Source organism: Neophocaena asiaeorientalis, unplaced genomic scaffold, assembly GCF_003031525.2.
Source record: "Neophocaena asiaeorientalis asiaeorientalis breed wild unplaced genomic scaffold, Neophocaena_asiaeorientalis_V1.1 scaffold65, whole genome shotgun sequence".
In the NCBI taxonomy this organism is placed as follows: domain Eukaryota; kingdom Metazoa; phylum Chordata; class Mammalia; order Artiodactyla; family Phocoenidae; genus Neophocaena; species Neophocaena asiaeorientalis.
In genome coordinates this window covers 3,919-21,659 of record NW_020173215.1, presented here as the reverse complement: position 1 = coordinate 21,659, position 17,741 = coordinate 3,919, and the positions used below count along the sequence as shown (strand labels likewise).

The 17,741-nt window shown below is 37.8% G+C and overlaps 1 non-coding gene across 1 annotated transcript; it reads left to right on the top strand.

Moving 5' to 3' along the window:
- The first annotated feature begins 10,558 nt into the window (after positions 1–10,558).
- On the top strand, positions 10,559–10,665 carry LOC112399824 (U6 spliceosomal RNA). The gene has a single exon (XR_003003318.1). It is a non-coding gene; the product is annotated as a U6 spliceosomal RNA (small nuclear RNA).
- Positions 10,666–17,741: the final 7,076 nt, after the last annotated feature.

The following is a 17,741-nucleotide window of genomic DNA, read 5'->3' as shown; positions in this document are numbered from 1 at the left end:
TTGCTGAATGATGAATAAGATAAGAAGGCAGATGGATGAGAGAAAGAAATATTTCTAGGTAAATAAATGTAGAGATCAAAATTGGCAGTAAGAAAAGACCAAAAACTGGAATAGTTATTGAAGGTAAGAACAAAAGCACACTGGACTAGCAATTCTCATATCAGACAAAATAGACTTTAAAATAAAGACTATTGCAAGAGACAAAGAAGGCCATTACATAATGATCAAGGGATCAATCCAAGAAGACATAACAATTGTAAATAGTTACGCACCCAACATAGGAGCACTTCAATACATGATGATCTTTCACCAATGGACAGATCATCCAAAATAAAGATAAATAAGGAAACACAAGCTTTAAATGACACATTAAATAACATGGACTTGATTGATATTTATAGGACATTCCATCCAAAAACAACAGAATACACTTTCTTCTCAAGTGCTCATGGAACATTCTCCAGGACAGACCATATCATGGGTCACAAATCAAGCCTTGGTAAATTTAAGAAAATTGATATAGTATCAATTATCTTTTCTGACCACAATGCTATGAGACTAGATATCAATCACAGGAAAACAACTGTAAAAAATAAAAACACATGGAAGCTAAACAATACGCTACTAAGTAACCAAGAGATCACTGAAGAAATCAAAGAGGAAATCAAAAAATACCTAGAAACAAATGACAATGAAAACACGACGACCCAAAACCTGTGGGATGCTGTGAAAGCAGTTCTAAGAGGGAAGCTTATGTCAATACAATCCTACTTCAAGAAACAAGAAACACCTCAAATAAACAACATAACCTTACAGCTAAAGCAGTTAGAGAAAGAAGAATAAGAAAAAACCCCAAAGTTAGCAGAAGGAAAGAAATCATAAAGATCAGATCAGAAATAAAGGAAAAAGAAATGAAGGAAATAATAGCAAAGATCAATAAAACTAAAAGCTGGTTCTTTGAGAAGATAAACAAAATTGATAAACCATTAGCCAGACGCATCAAGAAAAAAAGGGAGAAGACTCAAATCAACAGAATCAGAAATGAAAAAGGAGAGGTAACAACTGACACTGCAGAAATACAAAGGATCATGAGAGATTACTACAAGCAACTATATCCCAGTAAAATGGACAACCTGGAAGAAATGGACACATTCTTAGACAAGCACAACCTTCCGAGACTGAACCAGGAAGAAATAGAAAATATAAACAGACCAATCACAAGCACTGAAATTGAAAGTGTGATTAAAAATCTACCAACAAACAAGAGCCCAGGACTAGATGGCTTCCCAGGTGACTTCTATCAAATATTTAGAGAAGAGCTAACACCTATCCTTCTCAAACTCTTCCAAAATATAGCAGCAGGAGGAACAACTCCCAAACTCATTCTACGAGGCCACCATCACCCTGATACCAAAACCAGACAAAGATGTCACAAAAAAAGAAAACTACAGTCCAATATCACTGATGAACATAGATGCAAAAATTCTCAACAAAATACTAGCAAACAGAATCCAACAGCACAATAAAAGGATCATACACCATGATCAAGTGGGGTTTATCCCAGGAATGCAAGGATGCTTCAATATACACAAATCAATCAATGTGATACATCACATTAACAAATTGAAGGATAAAAACCATATGATCATCTCAATAGATGTAGAAAAAGCTTTTGACAAAATTCAACACCCATTTATGATAAAAACTCTCCTGAAAGTAGGCATAGAGGGACCTTACCTCAACATAATAAAGGTATATATGACAAACCCACAGCCAACATCATTCTCAATATTGAAAAACTGAAACCATTTCTTCTACGATCAGGAATGAGACAAGGTTGCCCACTCTTACCACTATTATTCAACATACTTTTGGAAGTTTTTGCCACAGCAACCAGAGAAGAAAAGAAATAAAAGGAATCCAAATCAGAAAAGAAGAAGTAAAACTGTCACTGTTTGCAGATGACATGATACTATACATAGAGAATCCTAAAGATGCTACCAGAAAACTACTAGAGCTAATCAATGAATTTGGTAGAGTAGCAGGATACAAAATTAATGCACAGAAATCTCTTGCATTCCTATACACTAATGATGAAAAATCAGAAAGAGAAATTAAGGAAACACTCCCATTTACCACTGCAACAAAAAGAAGAAAATACCTAGGAATAAACCTACCTAAGGAGACAAAAGATCCGTATGCAGAAAATTATAAGACAATGATGAAAGAAATTAAAGATGATACAAATAGATGGAGAGATATACCATGTTGTTGGATTGAAAGAGTCCACATTTTGAAAATGACTATACTTTCCAAAGCAATCTAGAGATTCAGTGCAATCCCTATCAAACTACCAATGGCATTTTTCACAGAACTAGAACAAAAACATTTCACAATTTGTATGGAAACACAAAATACCCCAAATAGCCAAAGCAATCTTGAGAAAGAAAAACGGAGCTGGAGGAATCAGGCTCCTGACTTCAGACTATACTACAAAGCTACAATAATCAAGAGAGCAAGGTACTGCCATAAAAATAGAAATAAAGATCAATGGAACAGGATAGAAAGCCCAGAGATAAACCCATGCACATATGGTCACCTTATCTTTCACAAAGGAGTCAAGAGTATACAGTGGAGAAACGACAGCCTCTTCAAAAAGTGGTGCTGGGAAAACTGGACAGCTACATGTACAAGAATGAAATTAAAACACTCCTTAACACCATACACAAAAATAAACTCAAAATGGATTAAAGACCTAAATGTAAGGCTAGACACTATCAAACTCTTACAGGAAAACATAGGCAGAACACTCTATGACATAAATCACAGCAAGATCCTTTTGACCCACCTTGTAGAGATATGGAAATAAAAACAAAAATAAACAAATGGGACCCAATGAAACTTAAAAGCTTTTGCACAGCAAAGGAAACCATAAACAAGATGAAAAGACAACCCTCAGAATGTGAGAAAGTATTTGCAAATGAAGCAACTGACAAAGGATTAATCTCCAAAATATATAAGCAGTTCATGTAGCTCAATATCAAAAAAAGAAACAACCCAATCCAAAAATGGGCAGAAGACCTAAACAGACATTTCTCCAAAGAAGTTATACAGATTGCCAACAAACACATGAAAGGATGCTCAACATCACTAATCATTAGAGAAATTTAAATCAAAACTACAATGAGGGGCTTCCCAGGCGGCACAGTGCTTGAGAGTCCACCTGCCATTGCAGGGGATACAGGTTCGTGTGTCCCACATGCCACGTAGTGGCTGGGCCCGTGAGCCATGGCCACTGAGCCTGCACATCCGGAGCCTGTGCTCCGCAACGGGAGAGGCCACAACAGTGAGAGGCCTGTGTACCGCAAACAAACAAACAAAAACTACAATGAGGTATCACCTCACACTGGTCAGAATGGCCATCATCCAAAAATCTACAAATAGTATATGCTGGAGAGGGTGTGGGAAAAGGGAACCCTCTTGCATTGTTGGTGGGAATGTAAATTGATACAGCTGCTATGGACAACAGTATGGAGGTTGAAAAACTACAAATAGAGCTACCATATGACCCAGCAATCCCACTACTGGGCATATACCCTGAGAAAACCATAATTCAAAGGAGTCATGTACCAGAATGTTCATTGCGGCACTATATACAATAGCCAGGACATGGAAGCAACCTAAGTGTCCATCGACAGATGAATGGATAAAGAAGACATGGCATAGGGCTTCCCTGGTGGCGCAGTGGTTGAGAGTCCGCCTGCCGATGCAGGGGACAGGGGTTCATGCCCCGGTCCGGGAGGATCCCACATGCCGCGGAGTGGCTGAGCTTATGAGCCATGGCCGCTGAGCCTGCGCGTCCGGAGCCTGTGCTCCGCAACGGGAGAGACCACAACAGTGAGAGGCCCGCGTAAAGCAAAAAAAATAAAATAAAATAAAATAAAATAAAAAAAAGGAAGACATGGCATATATATACAATGGAATATTACTTAGCCATGAAAAGGAATGAAACTGAGTTATTTGTAATGAGGAGGATGGACCTAGAGTCTGTCATACAGAGTGAAGTAAGTCAGAAAGAGAAAAACAAACACTGTATGCCAACACATATATATGGAATCTAAAAAAAAAAATGCTTCTGAAAAACCTAGGGGCAGGACAGGAATAAAGATGCAGATGTAGAGAGTGGACTTGATACTTGAGGGGGGTGCGGATGGTAAGCTGGGACTAAGTGAGAGAGTGGCATTGACATATATGCACTACGAAATATAAAATAGATAGCTAGTGGGAAGTAGCTGCATCGCCAGGGAGATCATCTTGGTGCTTTGTGATCACCCAGAGGGGTGGGATAAGGAGGATGGGAGGGAGATGCAAGAGGCGGGAGATATGGGAATATATGTATACATATAGTTGATTCACTTTGTTATACAGCAGAAACTAATACAACATTGTAAAGCAATTATACTCCAATAAAGATGTTAAAAAATAAAAGAACCAAGGTTAAATCTGTACTTTCTTAATGATCAACTTTAATGCATATGAATAAATGTATACTTTGTGAGGTTTAAATAAATACATATGTAAGTTAAAAAAAAAAAACCAAAGCACAAATCAAAGACCTAAAAATCGGCAAATGAACAAAATTCTCTAAAATTTATATTAAAGTGTTCTTAGAACACTTAAAATTTAACCTACAATAATTAAAATATAATACAGAACTTTTAATTCTAGGAGAAGATAAACAAAAGATAATATGTTTGACATAAAATAATTTTTTATATAAGCAAGGGAACATGATTTGTGTGCTAAGGAACAATCTGTCTAGTAAGAGACAAATATAGAAAGCATGATACAATATGATAATTGCCATATGATAGTGTCAGCTTAATATGGTAGAGAAACTGGTGTAGTACTGTCTGAAGAGACAACAGGTAAACTGTCCTTGAAATATAAACAGGATTTCATGATGGGAGGATATTCCAAAGAATGTAAACGCATTCCAAATAAATTTCAAGGATATAGGATATTTAGGAAATAGTAAGTAGTTTGAGTATAGATGTAAAAAAAAATGCAGGAAAATAGTCTTAGAGAAATAGCAATGTTCCTTCTCTTTTCAATATAAATATTTATATATGTATATATGTACATAGTTAATTTTTTGCAGATGTGCAGGGAGTTAGCCATTTTGCTTTCAGAGAGTGTAACGTGATATAACTTTCACTGTTGCCTTGAATATGTATTCAAATATATTTTTTAGTGAAGTATAGTTGATTTTCAAATATTTTGTTATTCTATTTTTTTACATTTTATTTCATCAAATAATTTAAATAGGAAAACTTCTTACACTTCTTGCAAAGTATAATGAAGAAACCATCTTTGGTGTTGGAGAGATCTGGCATCCAATCCACGTGTAGCAGATGCTGACTTTGATCAAGGCACTGTGCTTATGTAAAGCATGCTGGGTAACAGCCTGCGATTATGATGCTCTTAAAATCATTTGAGTTGTGGAAATTACTTTGTGACTTAGAAATTTCGATTTAAGCCTATGTAGTATAGCACTGAGCCTGGCACACAGAGAAGGGACTTAATAAGTGTTATTCCCATAATTGTGTGTGTGTGTGTGTGTGTGTGTGTGTGTGTGTTCTACATCGTCAACCACAGATCCCTTTTAGTAGTGAGATCTCTGGAAATATTATTATTTAGGTTAAATTAATGTCAATGGAAAAAGAGGCTTTAAATGATAGTTAAGAAGGCAGATTCTGGAGGCAGAATGCCTAGATCTGAATCTTGGCTCTGCCACTGATGAGCCATATGACCATGTCGCTTTATCTCTCTGTTGCCCCATCAGTATAATGAGGATAATAAATACTTACCTCATAAGGTGGTCATATATTAAAAGAGTTAATATATGCAGAGCACTTGGAAAAGTGCCTGGAACAGGCAAGCACTTAAATGTTAGCTCGTGTAATTATTGAAAAGCTAGGATATGCTTTTGATGGTGGTTTCTCAAATGCATCTTATATAAAGAGGAGATAAACATTTTGCTGTATGTGATTGTGACAGAAGTGTGTCATCCTCATTATCAAAAAGGTCTATATTACCTTCCTGTGATTAGGTCTAAATTTAAATTTCTACAGTCAGAACAGAATAAGCTCTTCAAAGTCCAAAGTTAGTTTGAAAGCCATCTTAATCATATAACATGTCTATTTAAAATTGAAGAGCTGTTGATACTTGTTTCCTTATCTGAAAAATAGTCACAATAATATCTACTTCTATGTTTGATGTCGATCTGATAGAATTAAACATGATAATGCTCTCAAAGTGATGGCCTTATGCCTAACTTAATATTCTATTCGCTATTGTTACTATCATCCACCATTTTCAAATGGTCTCTCAACTTATTTCCTTACAGGTCTGCTTAACATTTGTGAATAATTGTGAGCCTATGGCTGTTGAATCTAAGAGTCAAGACCTTAACTGTTTCCTGTTGTAATCTAGTATAACACCAATGCAATCAGGGGCACTTCTTTTGCCCTTTGATGAGGCCATGCTATAAAATCCTTAAATATACTAATAACAGGAGGAAAATACTTTTCAGAGTCTGACTTTCAATCCTAATATTTATTTCTTTTGAAACAAGAGAAGAGACAGGTCCTTGATTAATTTATTATTGTCTGATAGTTATTTAAAATAGTGCTTTCATGTTTCTATTTCTCACATTTAACTTACTGCTTTTTCCATTTTTTTCCGAAACTGTTCAGTTGGATAGTAGAGCTGAATTCTTAACTTGATGAGAGTTGTAATTTTCAGGTGTAAAACTTTTGCATCTATTACAAATCAGACTAGTGGCTGTTTTCTTCTCACAGTCCCAGTTTTAGTCTGTTTATCTTCCCATGTTTTATTGTTTCCTCTATATGGTAAATATTTTACACTATGGTGTATGATTTTGGAATCCTTTTATTTAATTCACCTGAAGTGTTTGACATTATCTGATTTTAACTCTATAAGATTAACACAATGAAACTTCTTTTATAACAATTTTTCCATCAAAAATCCAGAATTCTCACTTACAAAGTAGCACTATTGATGTCTTTGTAGGCATTTTTTCAGTCAAGTCCTGTATTTCCAAATTAGTCCTCCTATTAAAAGTAAAAGCTCTTTTAGAGCAAATGTGTAACATTAAAAAAGCATCTATACTATGACCAAAATGTCTAGTTCCAACTCAAGAAAAGCACTGACAGTTCTCATTAGGAGTATTTTTTTTTTTATGTTATGCAACGTCTCAATGGAAGGACACATAAAAATATACAGCTGAAATGTTTATTCAGGCTTATAACTCATGCAAAAAATCTTGCTGAGAAAATCAAGAAAATATATTTCCCCTCCCATTTTTGTAATTTAGCTCTATTTGAATAGTTTGAAGATAGGTTTAAAAAATCACATGTGGAGGGCTTCCCTGGTGGCGCAGTGGTTGCGAGTCCGCCTGCCGATGCAGGGGACACGGGTTCGTGCCCCGGTCCGGGAAGGTCCCACATGCCGTGGAGCGGCTGGGCCCATGAGCCATGGCCGCTGAGCCTGTGCGCCCGGAGCCTGTGCTCCGCAACGGGAGAGGCCACAACAGTGATGAGGGCCCCCCGAAAAAAAAAAAAAAAAAAAAAAAAAAAAACACATGTGGAATAACAATAAATTTGGAAAAGCAGAATTTAAAATATGCTTTTCTCTCTTTTTAAATAATGAAGTGATAGTGCTGTTACCATGAAGAACCAAGAAAACGTTTGTTTTAGCACATCATATGATACGATGGGGTGATTGCAGGAAAGTAGGAGAGGTGAACGTTTCCAGAGCAGAAGCTCCACTTGCACTTAGAGAAAGAATCTACTGTGAACTGTCTGCTGGTGCGGGTTGAGGAGAGGGCTTGGAACATCAAGAGCTACTTACTTACTGTTTCCAATATTCGGTTTCTTCAAAGTGAAGAGGTTTCGATACAATAATAGTAGGTCAACGCTGCTTTTACGGACATTATTAAAACATAATCTCAAACTCAAGAAAACTTTTATGTAAATGATTTTTTAACCCCCCCAAATTTAAAATTCAACTCTATTTTTATTAGATGGGATCCTGGCTAGTTTCCATCTCCTGAGGTTTTTTTTATTCTGTGTTTATTTTTAAGACTAATTATCCTCACCTACATAAACTTCCTGGTTTTCAGAATATTTAATTGGCTGGTCAATGTCTCTGTTCTCCAGATGACAGTTATCTAACATGCATCATCAAAGGGATCCAAAATTCAGACCAGATGACATCTACTCAAGAGTACAGGAGGAACCGAAGCATTAAATTGTGGCAGTACTAGCCAACATGTGTAGCTCATCATTGCAAACAAGGGCTCAGCCAATGGAGTCGTGTGTTGTCATTGGGAACCATAACTGTTGGAAGAGTTCCAGAAATGACATAAGGAATTCTGCATAGAGCAGGTGGCAGGTGGGCACCCAAGGTAGGTTAAATGAATGTATGACTTAGGAAGCTGAATAAGTTACAGACTGGCATACTTTGGATACATAGTAAATTTAAAAGATTACTTGTATTTACGTTCTCATTATTTAGAAATTGATCTGGAGCTTATACAAAGAAATTGGATTTATAAAGTGCTGTAACCAATTAACTGTCAGATAAGATTTGCCTTTTTTTTATCACAAATTCAGAATTCCAGGATAATTTTTGTCTTTTTTACATAAAGGGAAATAATGGTAATTTTATACCTTAAAGGAAATAACAAAATCTTTAATATTTGTCTGTTAAAAAGTAAAATGATAAGGTAGCACCAGGAAATACACACTGGCAGGAGATATTCCTATACCTTCAATCTGAATCATCTGAATAAAAGAAAATTTCACATCCCTTTAGATTTCACAAGCTCAAGGAAATGTGAAATATTTGACATTTTCATCTTAGTGTTTTCACACATAAAAGAGACACCTTTCAAGGGTAAGTAGCAAACTTGCTTTTCCTGTTGAAAGCTAGTTTTGCAACTCAAAGGGCAAATAGGGAAAAAATGTTGCTCTAGAATTTTCTGAAATGCTACAACTCACACGTGCAGTAAACTCCTGTTCTACTCACGGTGTCTGCACAGGGCCCAAGTCAGAATCTTAGTTGCTGAATTGCTGAGAATTTAGAAATTATCCCTTCTAACCAGTCTACCGTATAGGTGAAAATCAGAAAAGGTGTAAAACTTGTGCATTGACAGAGTTCAATTCTTTCAGTCTTAGTTACTACACATTTAGTTGTCACTTAAGTTTTAATTGGCTAAAATTAGGCCCCTTATTTTCATTGAAACTATGCAAAGTTTTTATCCTGCAGCAGCTACTTCATTCACTCTGGTTGTGACGCTTTGTAAATGAAAGTCAAGGTGACTTTTGCATATATGCATATTACTATTTAAAAGTAAATTCAGAGGCAAGATGAGGCTGAGATTTGTGGCCTATTAGATGCTGAAGATAGAAAATTTGGTGCATTTCTAAGCAAGAGCTAGGTCCTGTGGGAGCATAAAAGGCACTTAGGGAAGCAGTGAAAAAGGGCTAGAACACTGTAGAAGGCCTTTAAAACCAGAGAGAGAAGGATATGTTTAAAACAGTAGTCAGCAAGGAATGATAGGGATTTGAGAACACAGAGATTATGTTTACTGTGGTGGTGTCAGGGAGAGCATTTTGGCAGCGGTGGGTAGAACAGAACGCACAGGAGGGAGACAGGGATAGAAAATGTTGTACCGACTGTGTAGGGCTTCCACATCAGGCACTGGTTTCTGACAGACTGACGTTTGGAATGCAAGCTGAGTAAGCATAAGTTCCAACCTCCTGTTTCTAACAGGACTTGAGCACCAACCACATCCTATCCCGTAGAGGCACCACCAGAAGCTGCTTGGTATCTTCTCCCCAGGGTTCCGAGCTCTGGCTCCACAGGCTCCATGTCTCAGTTCCTGCAGTTCCGGCAGCGGCCAGGTGGCCCCCCTCCCCAGAGGTCTGAGCACCAACTCTATGATAATCTCTCCCTGAAGCTCCTTGGCTCTAATACTCCCAATCTCTGCCTTTTTGTTCCCTGAGACCTAGTTGGAGCCGTCTCTGCAGTTATCATTTCTGGATGACCTCAGTATCCTCTTGGTGCTTTTTTAGGCCTTCAGAGCATGTGTAAGCTGATCTCTATACTAAATCCCTCTACTGCGACACCTTAGTGCAGTTTCCATTTTTCTGCTGGAACCTGACTGATAGAATGAGGGTGAGCGGTGTATCAACTATGTAGACAACATGGCAGGAGCATTGGAACATAGAAGTGTGGGCGTGGTCAGGGAAGATAAGTAGTTAGATGTGATTAGACCACATAGCTGAACATGAGATGTCCTGAAAATTACGCTGGGAAAAATTAGGGTGGGATTTTAGTAACATATTAAGTGTCTATATACAAACAAAACTGACTTCTGTAACTTGCATCATCCGTCCCAATAATTTCCTCAGGAACACACTGATCTAGTCTAATTTTTTAAATGTGATAGGCTTTAAAAATACGTGGAGTGCTTGCTTCGGCAGCACATATACTAAAATTGGAACAATACAGAGAAGATTAGCATGGCCCCTGCACAAGGAGGACACGCAAATTCGTGAAGCATTCCATATTTTTGATATTAATAATAAAGAAACGGCATTTTTTGAGTGTTTATATATATATGGAGACTCTTAAGCTTCCCCATCAGGTTAAGTAGCCTATATACAGAGGCATCCAAGAAGATGTCTAGGAGCTGACGGATATGGTTCAGAGCCTCATGAAAGCAATCTGAACTAGAGGTATGTGGTTTGGAATCATCAGTACACAGATGACAACTGAATTTATGGAGGTTACTGAGGTAACCCAGAAAGAAGGCAGAGAGTGAGAGAACGTAATGTTTATGGCAAAACATGAGAAGAAGCAACAGTTTCCATGATTTTTCGATAGGGCCCCTGTGCTTTAAACAAATCAATCTGATGTCTGACTCTCACGTTCTATTTACTACTTCCCACCTATATCCCTGGAATTAGTTGCCTGCTATTTTCGAGCAACACTTGCTGAGATGACAACATGGGATAGTAAACTAGGCTTGGGCTTTAGGTCCAAAGTCTCGGGGTTGGACATAAAGACATAGAGTCATAAATTCAGCTTTGTAATAGTTAGGATCTCTTTAACCTCTCAGGTTCTCTGTTTTCTTCTCTGTAACATTAATAAGGATATTAATCATTAATAACGATTTCATCTCAGGGCTGTTGTGGGCATTAAGAGTCATACAACAAGCAGTTGTTGGTCAGCTGCTACATGCCAGTTGCAAAAAAAATTTTAAATAAAAGTTTTTTTAAAAAGGGGGACTTCTCTGGTGGTCCAGTGGTTAAGGCGCTTCTCTTCCACTGCAGGGGGCATGGGTTTGATCCCCGGTTGGGGAATTAAGATCCCACATAGTGTGTGGCACGGCCAAAAAAAAAAAAAAAAAAAAGCCAGTTGCTGCTTGGTTGTCACTATGGGTAAAAGAGGAAAAAGAGCTTACAGACCAATGGGGGAGACAGACACATTACGAGGTGAATATAATGCAGTATATACAGTGAAGCAATAGAGAAGGTATGAGGCTCAGCGACAGGGAAGGATTCAGAGACAGGCTTTAGCTGTTTAGGCTGAATCCTGAGGAAAATATGGGAAGCAGTTGAACGGAAACAGAACAGTATACTATTTGGAACTTAATATCAGGTGTTTAGTAAAGGAGTTTATCTTCTTCCCTTTTACTACCTCCTTCTAGTCCTGGTCAAAAGTCAATTGTTTCCGAAAGACTGCCTGAGCTTACTGGCTTCCTTTGTACTTCCATTTAATCCTCTATTCTATATGACTTGAACACACATTAACTGTACTGTTTTTATCATTTTACCTTTGTGGATATAATTGATAATTGCTCTTATATTTTAGTAGGTGCCCCTATTTTGTCTTTTTAAATAGAAGAAAACTTACCGGGAAAATTATTTTTAGTATTCTTTTGATGTCTATAACAGTGTTCCACATACAGTCAACCCCTGAAAATTGTTTTCAATTCTTTTTGTCATATAAATAGCAGGCAATGAAAAGATAGCTACAAAATGATTCTTAATACATATCCATTTTGCTCTTACATAAATCATAGAGAAGGATAAAAACCAGGTGGCCGCGACATGAAGACCCCTGAGGACGTGACAAGAACAGCCTCCGCAGCGTGGCTGGAAGTGACGTGTGAGTGCAGAGCGGAGGAGAGATGCTGAGATGAGACAGTCAGGACAACCTCTATAGACAACTCTTTCTAGAGGTTTTGCTGTGAAGGTAGCAGAGGAATGTAGTGGCGCTTAAGGGGAAATAAAGGGGTTGGAAGGGAGCTGTTATCATTTTTTAAATAATAGGAAGTCCCCAGAACATGGCTGCATATTCATGGGCAAGTTCCAGTAGAAAGGGGAAATCGATGATGGAGGAGAAAGCCCTGAGGCTTCTGGCGAACATCTTTTCCCTCTTCTCTAAAACTGAAGGCCACCAAACCATTTTAGCAGTTCTGTGAGTCTTCATTCTTTTGGCTTTTTTGGGAAGTCACTATCCCACAACTGATATGCCTATATCACTATTATAATATTAGAATTCAGATATAATTGTGTTCCTAACTGAACATGAAGTAAACAGGTAATAGAATGTTACTCTGATTTTATATTGGTAGCTGTATCTGTCTCAAATCATTAAATTTTTGCTCAATGAAATCTCTTGGACATATAAAACATGACAGACCTTTCAGAATAGTTGACTTAAGAAATTTATATCTAAGGGGAGAATATGTTCAGCAGTAACTCAGGCAGGGTTCTTTTTCACTGCATAGTGAAGGAGAGCTATGTGACCAGCTCATGTCTACAGGAATCACTGGACGGGCTTTCATCTCATCACTACATGAAATTGGCAGTGTACCCCCACTTTTCAGGAAAGTGTTACATAATCTGTGAAAGGGGGCAAGTCCCTTGACTTTATGGTAAGACAGGGCATGAATTTTTTTCATCCATGGAAGGGCAGGCTGGCTGTCACATCTTTTACTTGACTGAAAGCCAGTCTTGTGTCTACAGATTTTTCTGTGTAGGTGACTCCAACTCTTTTACCACCTTATACAGCAAGAGACTAAGAACTCAGTGTGTACATCTTAGACATGAAACAGGATCTGCTTGACCCCTGAAGGGAGGGAGAGGAGTTTATTTGTCTGATCCCTTTGGCCTCCCTCTGTTCTGTTTTGGGAACTCTGATTGTTACAGGGTGTTCTCCAAACCATACTCACCTTCGCCCCCAAATTGTGCTTCAGAAAAGACCGATGCAAAGCAACACCTTTGAAAATGTCCTCATGTGATCAGTGGTTTCAATTTGGAATCTGGTCCTGGTTTATGGAAGAGATGAGAAGGAAAATTCTCCTGTCCTGGGGATTTTGTATGTTTTTTCAGTCTCTCAGATTTTTTTCCCCTTAAAATGTGGTTGTGAAAAGCAGATGTTCAGTAAAGCTCAAGGTCTTAGAAATATTCATCATTGCATGGTAACTCAATACCTCAGGGTAGACACTATCTGTAGTGGCAAAACAGATCTTTTTTCCCATGCCTAACATGGAATTGTAGCCATTGAAATGGTACAAAATATGGCCTCTGAATTTAGCCTACATTCAAATCCATTTATTGTTTGAAGAAATCATGCAATGCCGATTAAGAGTTTTTTTTTAAATCTTTCATAAATCAACTGCATATTTATTTTGCTGACTAGACAGAGTCAGATAACAACACCCAAAATTAAATTTCTGCCCAAAATATCACAAAATGGATGCCAAGGTCTCCTTAAAAACTTACGGAGATCCCAAGAGATCCCAACTTCGCTTCTAATAGCAGTGTTCAGTGTCTGGCATTTGGCAACACATAGTGAAAAGTCACTGTAACGGCTATTTTGGTGTAGCATCGTGGAGAACTACCTCGATTACAGCCCATTGTTGTAAGGTGACCTTGAACCTCATTTAAAGAGTTGCACATATTCAAAGTTTCTCATCTACGAGAAACATTCAAAACCTGGAGTGTTTGTTCAAATTATTCTTCTAGTAATACCAATGTATCGAAACCACTTTTATTTTCTGACATTTGTCTGTGTAAGGCATGTGATTCATTACACTGGTTTTATACTGAAGAAATAAATTTGGAACACTTTGTTACAGCAGAAGCTGATATTTGTAACTGGTTTCTTGAATACCAGGCAACTAACCAGTCATGGATATATTAACAGGCTATTCATGCTTTTCTTATTTTCACTCTGAAGTAAATAAAGAGAGGCCCTTTGGCTGGGATGTCATTCAATATTATAATGATACAGTGTTGATAATAATTTCTACTGGGGAAATATAGTATCTGTCTTTACATTCATCAAGGTAATGAATAAGCAAAGTTCCAGCTTATATACAATCTTTCCTCAGTTTGCTGCTTTCTGAAAATTGCTTTGAAAGTTAATTAGAACTGTATAAATTGTAGCCAGCATATCATTCCCTAAGAACAGCACACAACTGGGAAATACTTTACCAGAAAAGCAGAATGTTTATTATTTCACTGGCTAGATTTGGCACTGCACTCCTATGGCTGCAACTCAAGTCTTTTTTGAGTGACCCAGGCTCCCTTCCTTTCCTCCCTCCCCTCCCTCGCATCCCAGCTTAAGTCTGTGCATTGAGCGTGTAGTTCCACACTAACGAATGCATATTTGAGAGCTATTTCTGGCCTCTCATTTTAGCAGCATTATAGTGCCTCCTCCCAGAATGTGTTCAGTCTGTGATCCATCACCTTTTACTTATCAACCAAAGAGTACTGGCCTGTAGAGAGTGTCCCTTTTAGTCATAATCATCCTACAGTGAATCATTAACACATAGTTTCGAGCTAAGCTATCAGTGATCCTTTTTGATGCTTACATATGCCACAGAGAAATGAGGGCCATGTGTATTCCACGCTAAAGGCTGATGAATACTTGAGGTGTGTGGGCAGCGGGGAATGGGAGGGGCTGTAACCAATGGAAAGAGGGACAAAAAGAGTCACAGAGGCAAGAAGTGAGTGCCTTGTGTGGGTCTGATGTCACAGAATAATCAATCTCAACCTTTTTCTATGCATCAGTCTTTTGAGATTCTAATTAAAGCTGTGATTAATTCTTTAGATAAAAGCAAATATGCACGTATAGAAATTGTTTTGCATAAAATTTCTAACAGTTGCTAGGTCTCCTGAAATCTCAGGTTAAGAATTCCCACTGGGACCAATGGTGTTTCAGAGCAGAAAAAAGTTGGGCCTCATTATATTAAACTGGTGGGAATCTCAAAGAAAGAAAGATAATTAGATAGTAGTGAGGGGAAGAACTAAAAGGGTTCATGTAAAATGAAAAACAATGGGATTGAAGCAAGAAGTAATGGCAAGATTTAATGTGAAATAGAGCTACAGAGAAATTATCTGGAAGACTTGTTATCTTGTGGGGAATTAAACTGTTGGGAAATTTGTTCAGAAGACCTGGGATGTTTTCAGAACTCACTCTAAAGGAGATACAATTTTGACAGATCTTGAGGGTTCTTGGCAGAAGCTCAGAAGGTTCCCCAGGGTGCTGGAGCTGCTGACATCAGAATCAGCAGGGCTGTGGCCGCTCTTGATAAAACACAGTTTGTTAAGGAAAGAGAAACTTTATGTCACCTTGGCTTTGGCATCTACTGAGAGAGTGAAAGAGGGGGACTGGAGTTTAGATTACAAGGGAAGTTGTGTTTGAGCCACAGAGGAAAACAAGTAGTTTCAAGTGTTCAAGTGTTAGCTGTTCAGTGTAAAGGGATACATGGTGGGCAGAGGGTGGGGTCCTCAGGTGGACTGAAGGCAGGACATTATTTGAAAAAAGTGTACCTATGCCCTGATGCTGATTTGGTGATACCAGGATTAAGCCCTAGCTCTGAATTTACCACGACCTAGCGCTGTGAATTTGAGTAAGTTATCTTACATCTCTGGATCTCTTTTTCTTGCTCAGAAAAAGGTCCACAGGAGGCCTAAATGGTCCCTAAGATTCCTTCCAACTCTAGAAGTCCCTGGTTATTGCAAAAATTGGAAATCAATGGGAAGAAGAGCCATACTGCTTCAACAATGCTTTACTTATTTTCAAAAAGACCTCTCTTTTATGCCTACTCTAATGCTTTCCGTGTGTTGATTAATAATTTTAAGTAGATTAACATCATTGATTTCATGAAATACAAGAATCTCAATTTTCCTAAGTAAATCTTGACAATTATATTTTTCTACCAGCAGCTGGAAATCAGCAGTTTTAGTTAACTTTTGAAAAAGCAAATATTGCATTTATTTACTCTAGTTGCTGTGTGGAAACTTAACCACTGCCAGCTTCAGCCACAGGACTTTCTACAAGAAGAAGTTGTGGTTTCTAGATGAGAGTAAGTGAATAGCGTTTTCCGAGGCTGCTTCAGGAAGCATCTGAGATATCTCAGCATATTTTGCATCTTGGCAGAGTGAACCTGTTATGAATTCTCTGGGCTTGGCTGCCAGTCTCCTACCCCAATTATTACCTTCTTATTTTGGCAGACAAGAATGGCTGGGAACTTGTGTGGGATGAAAGAGTTGGTTCCAGTGGTCTCGGCAGTGCCTCAAGTCTCCCATTGGGTAGGTTCTTGCAGAATGAGGCTGGAAGCGCCACTTAGAGCATCTGATTCTAACCTCTGCAGTAAGCAAACACCCATTCTTATATTCATCAACTGGAGCCTGCATTAGGCCACACTTTGCAAGCCTGTCAGTCCATGTGTCTTATATAAAATGTTATAGATAATTGTCCTATAATATTTTATATAGGAAAGGATTATTTGTCATGATTGCTAAAAAACTATTTTTGAGGAGGCATAGCATCTGAGATCCTTTAATTCAAGGGGGACAAACACTAAAAGCCACATGAATTCAGACTAAAACAAGAGATATGAATCCATTTTACACTCTACAGGACAGATACCATTTAGAGCAGTGCCCAACCTGGATTTTCTGGGTCTCTGAGTAGTTGAAAGTGCAGTTATTTAACAATATCTGTTATTCAGTATGAATTGTGATTATTAACTTCAGTCTGATTAAATAAAAGTATTAGCTCTCTAATGTGGAAGGTCTACACAATTGTTTTTTAAAGGAAATCCCCATACTCCTAAAACCGTTAGTGCCAGTTGCCATATTTAAAATGTGTTAATAAATAGACAAACAGAAAGACATTTGGAAGACAATTAATAGGGTGAGCCTGGCTTAATATACTAGAAATATCACTGGATCTTGTGTTAGAATACTTGCATTCCGGCCTCAGCTTTATGACCCATTATGTGTCTGATCTTGAGGAACTTACTTTAAAATATAAATATTTATTATATATTTCTATAAAATAGATAGCATCTGAAAATGGATAGCCTACTATAGTGGGCAAAATTCTAAGATGCTCTCCATGACTTCCACTCCCTGGCACATATGCCCCATATAATCCCCTCCTCTTGAGTCTTGGTGTCACCTATGAATATGAGGGAATATTACTCTCATAATTATTGATATTATATGTTCTATGTAAAAGATGAAGGGATTGTAATGATGTAATAATGGTAATCTTGGGAAGGGGACAGTGATTGGAAGAAAGCATTATACAACTCGTAGTTGCAGACAGTGTTCTCTTTCTTC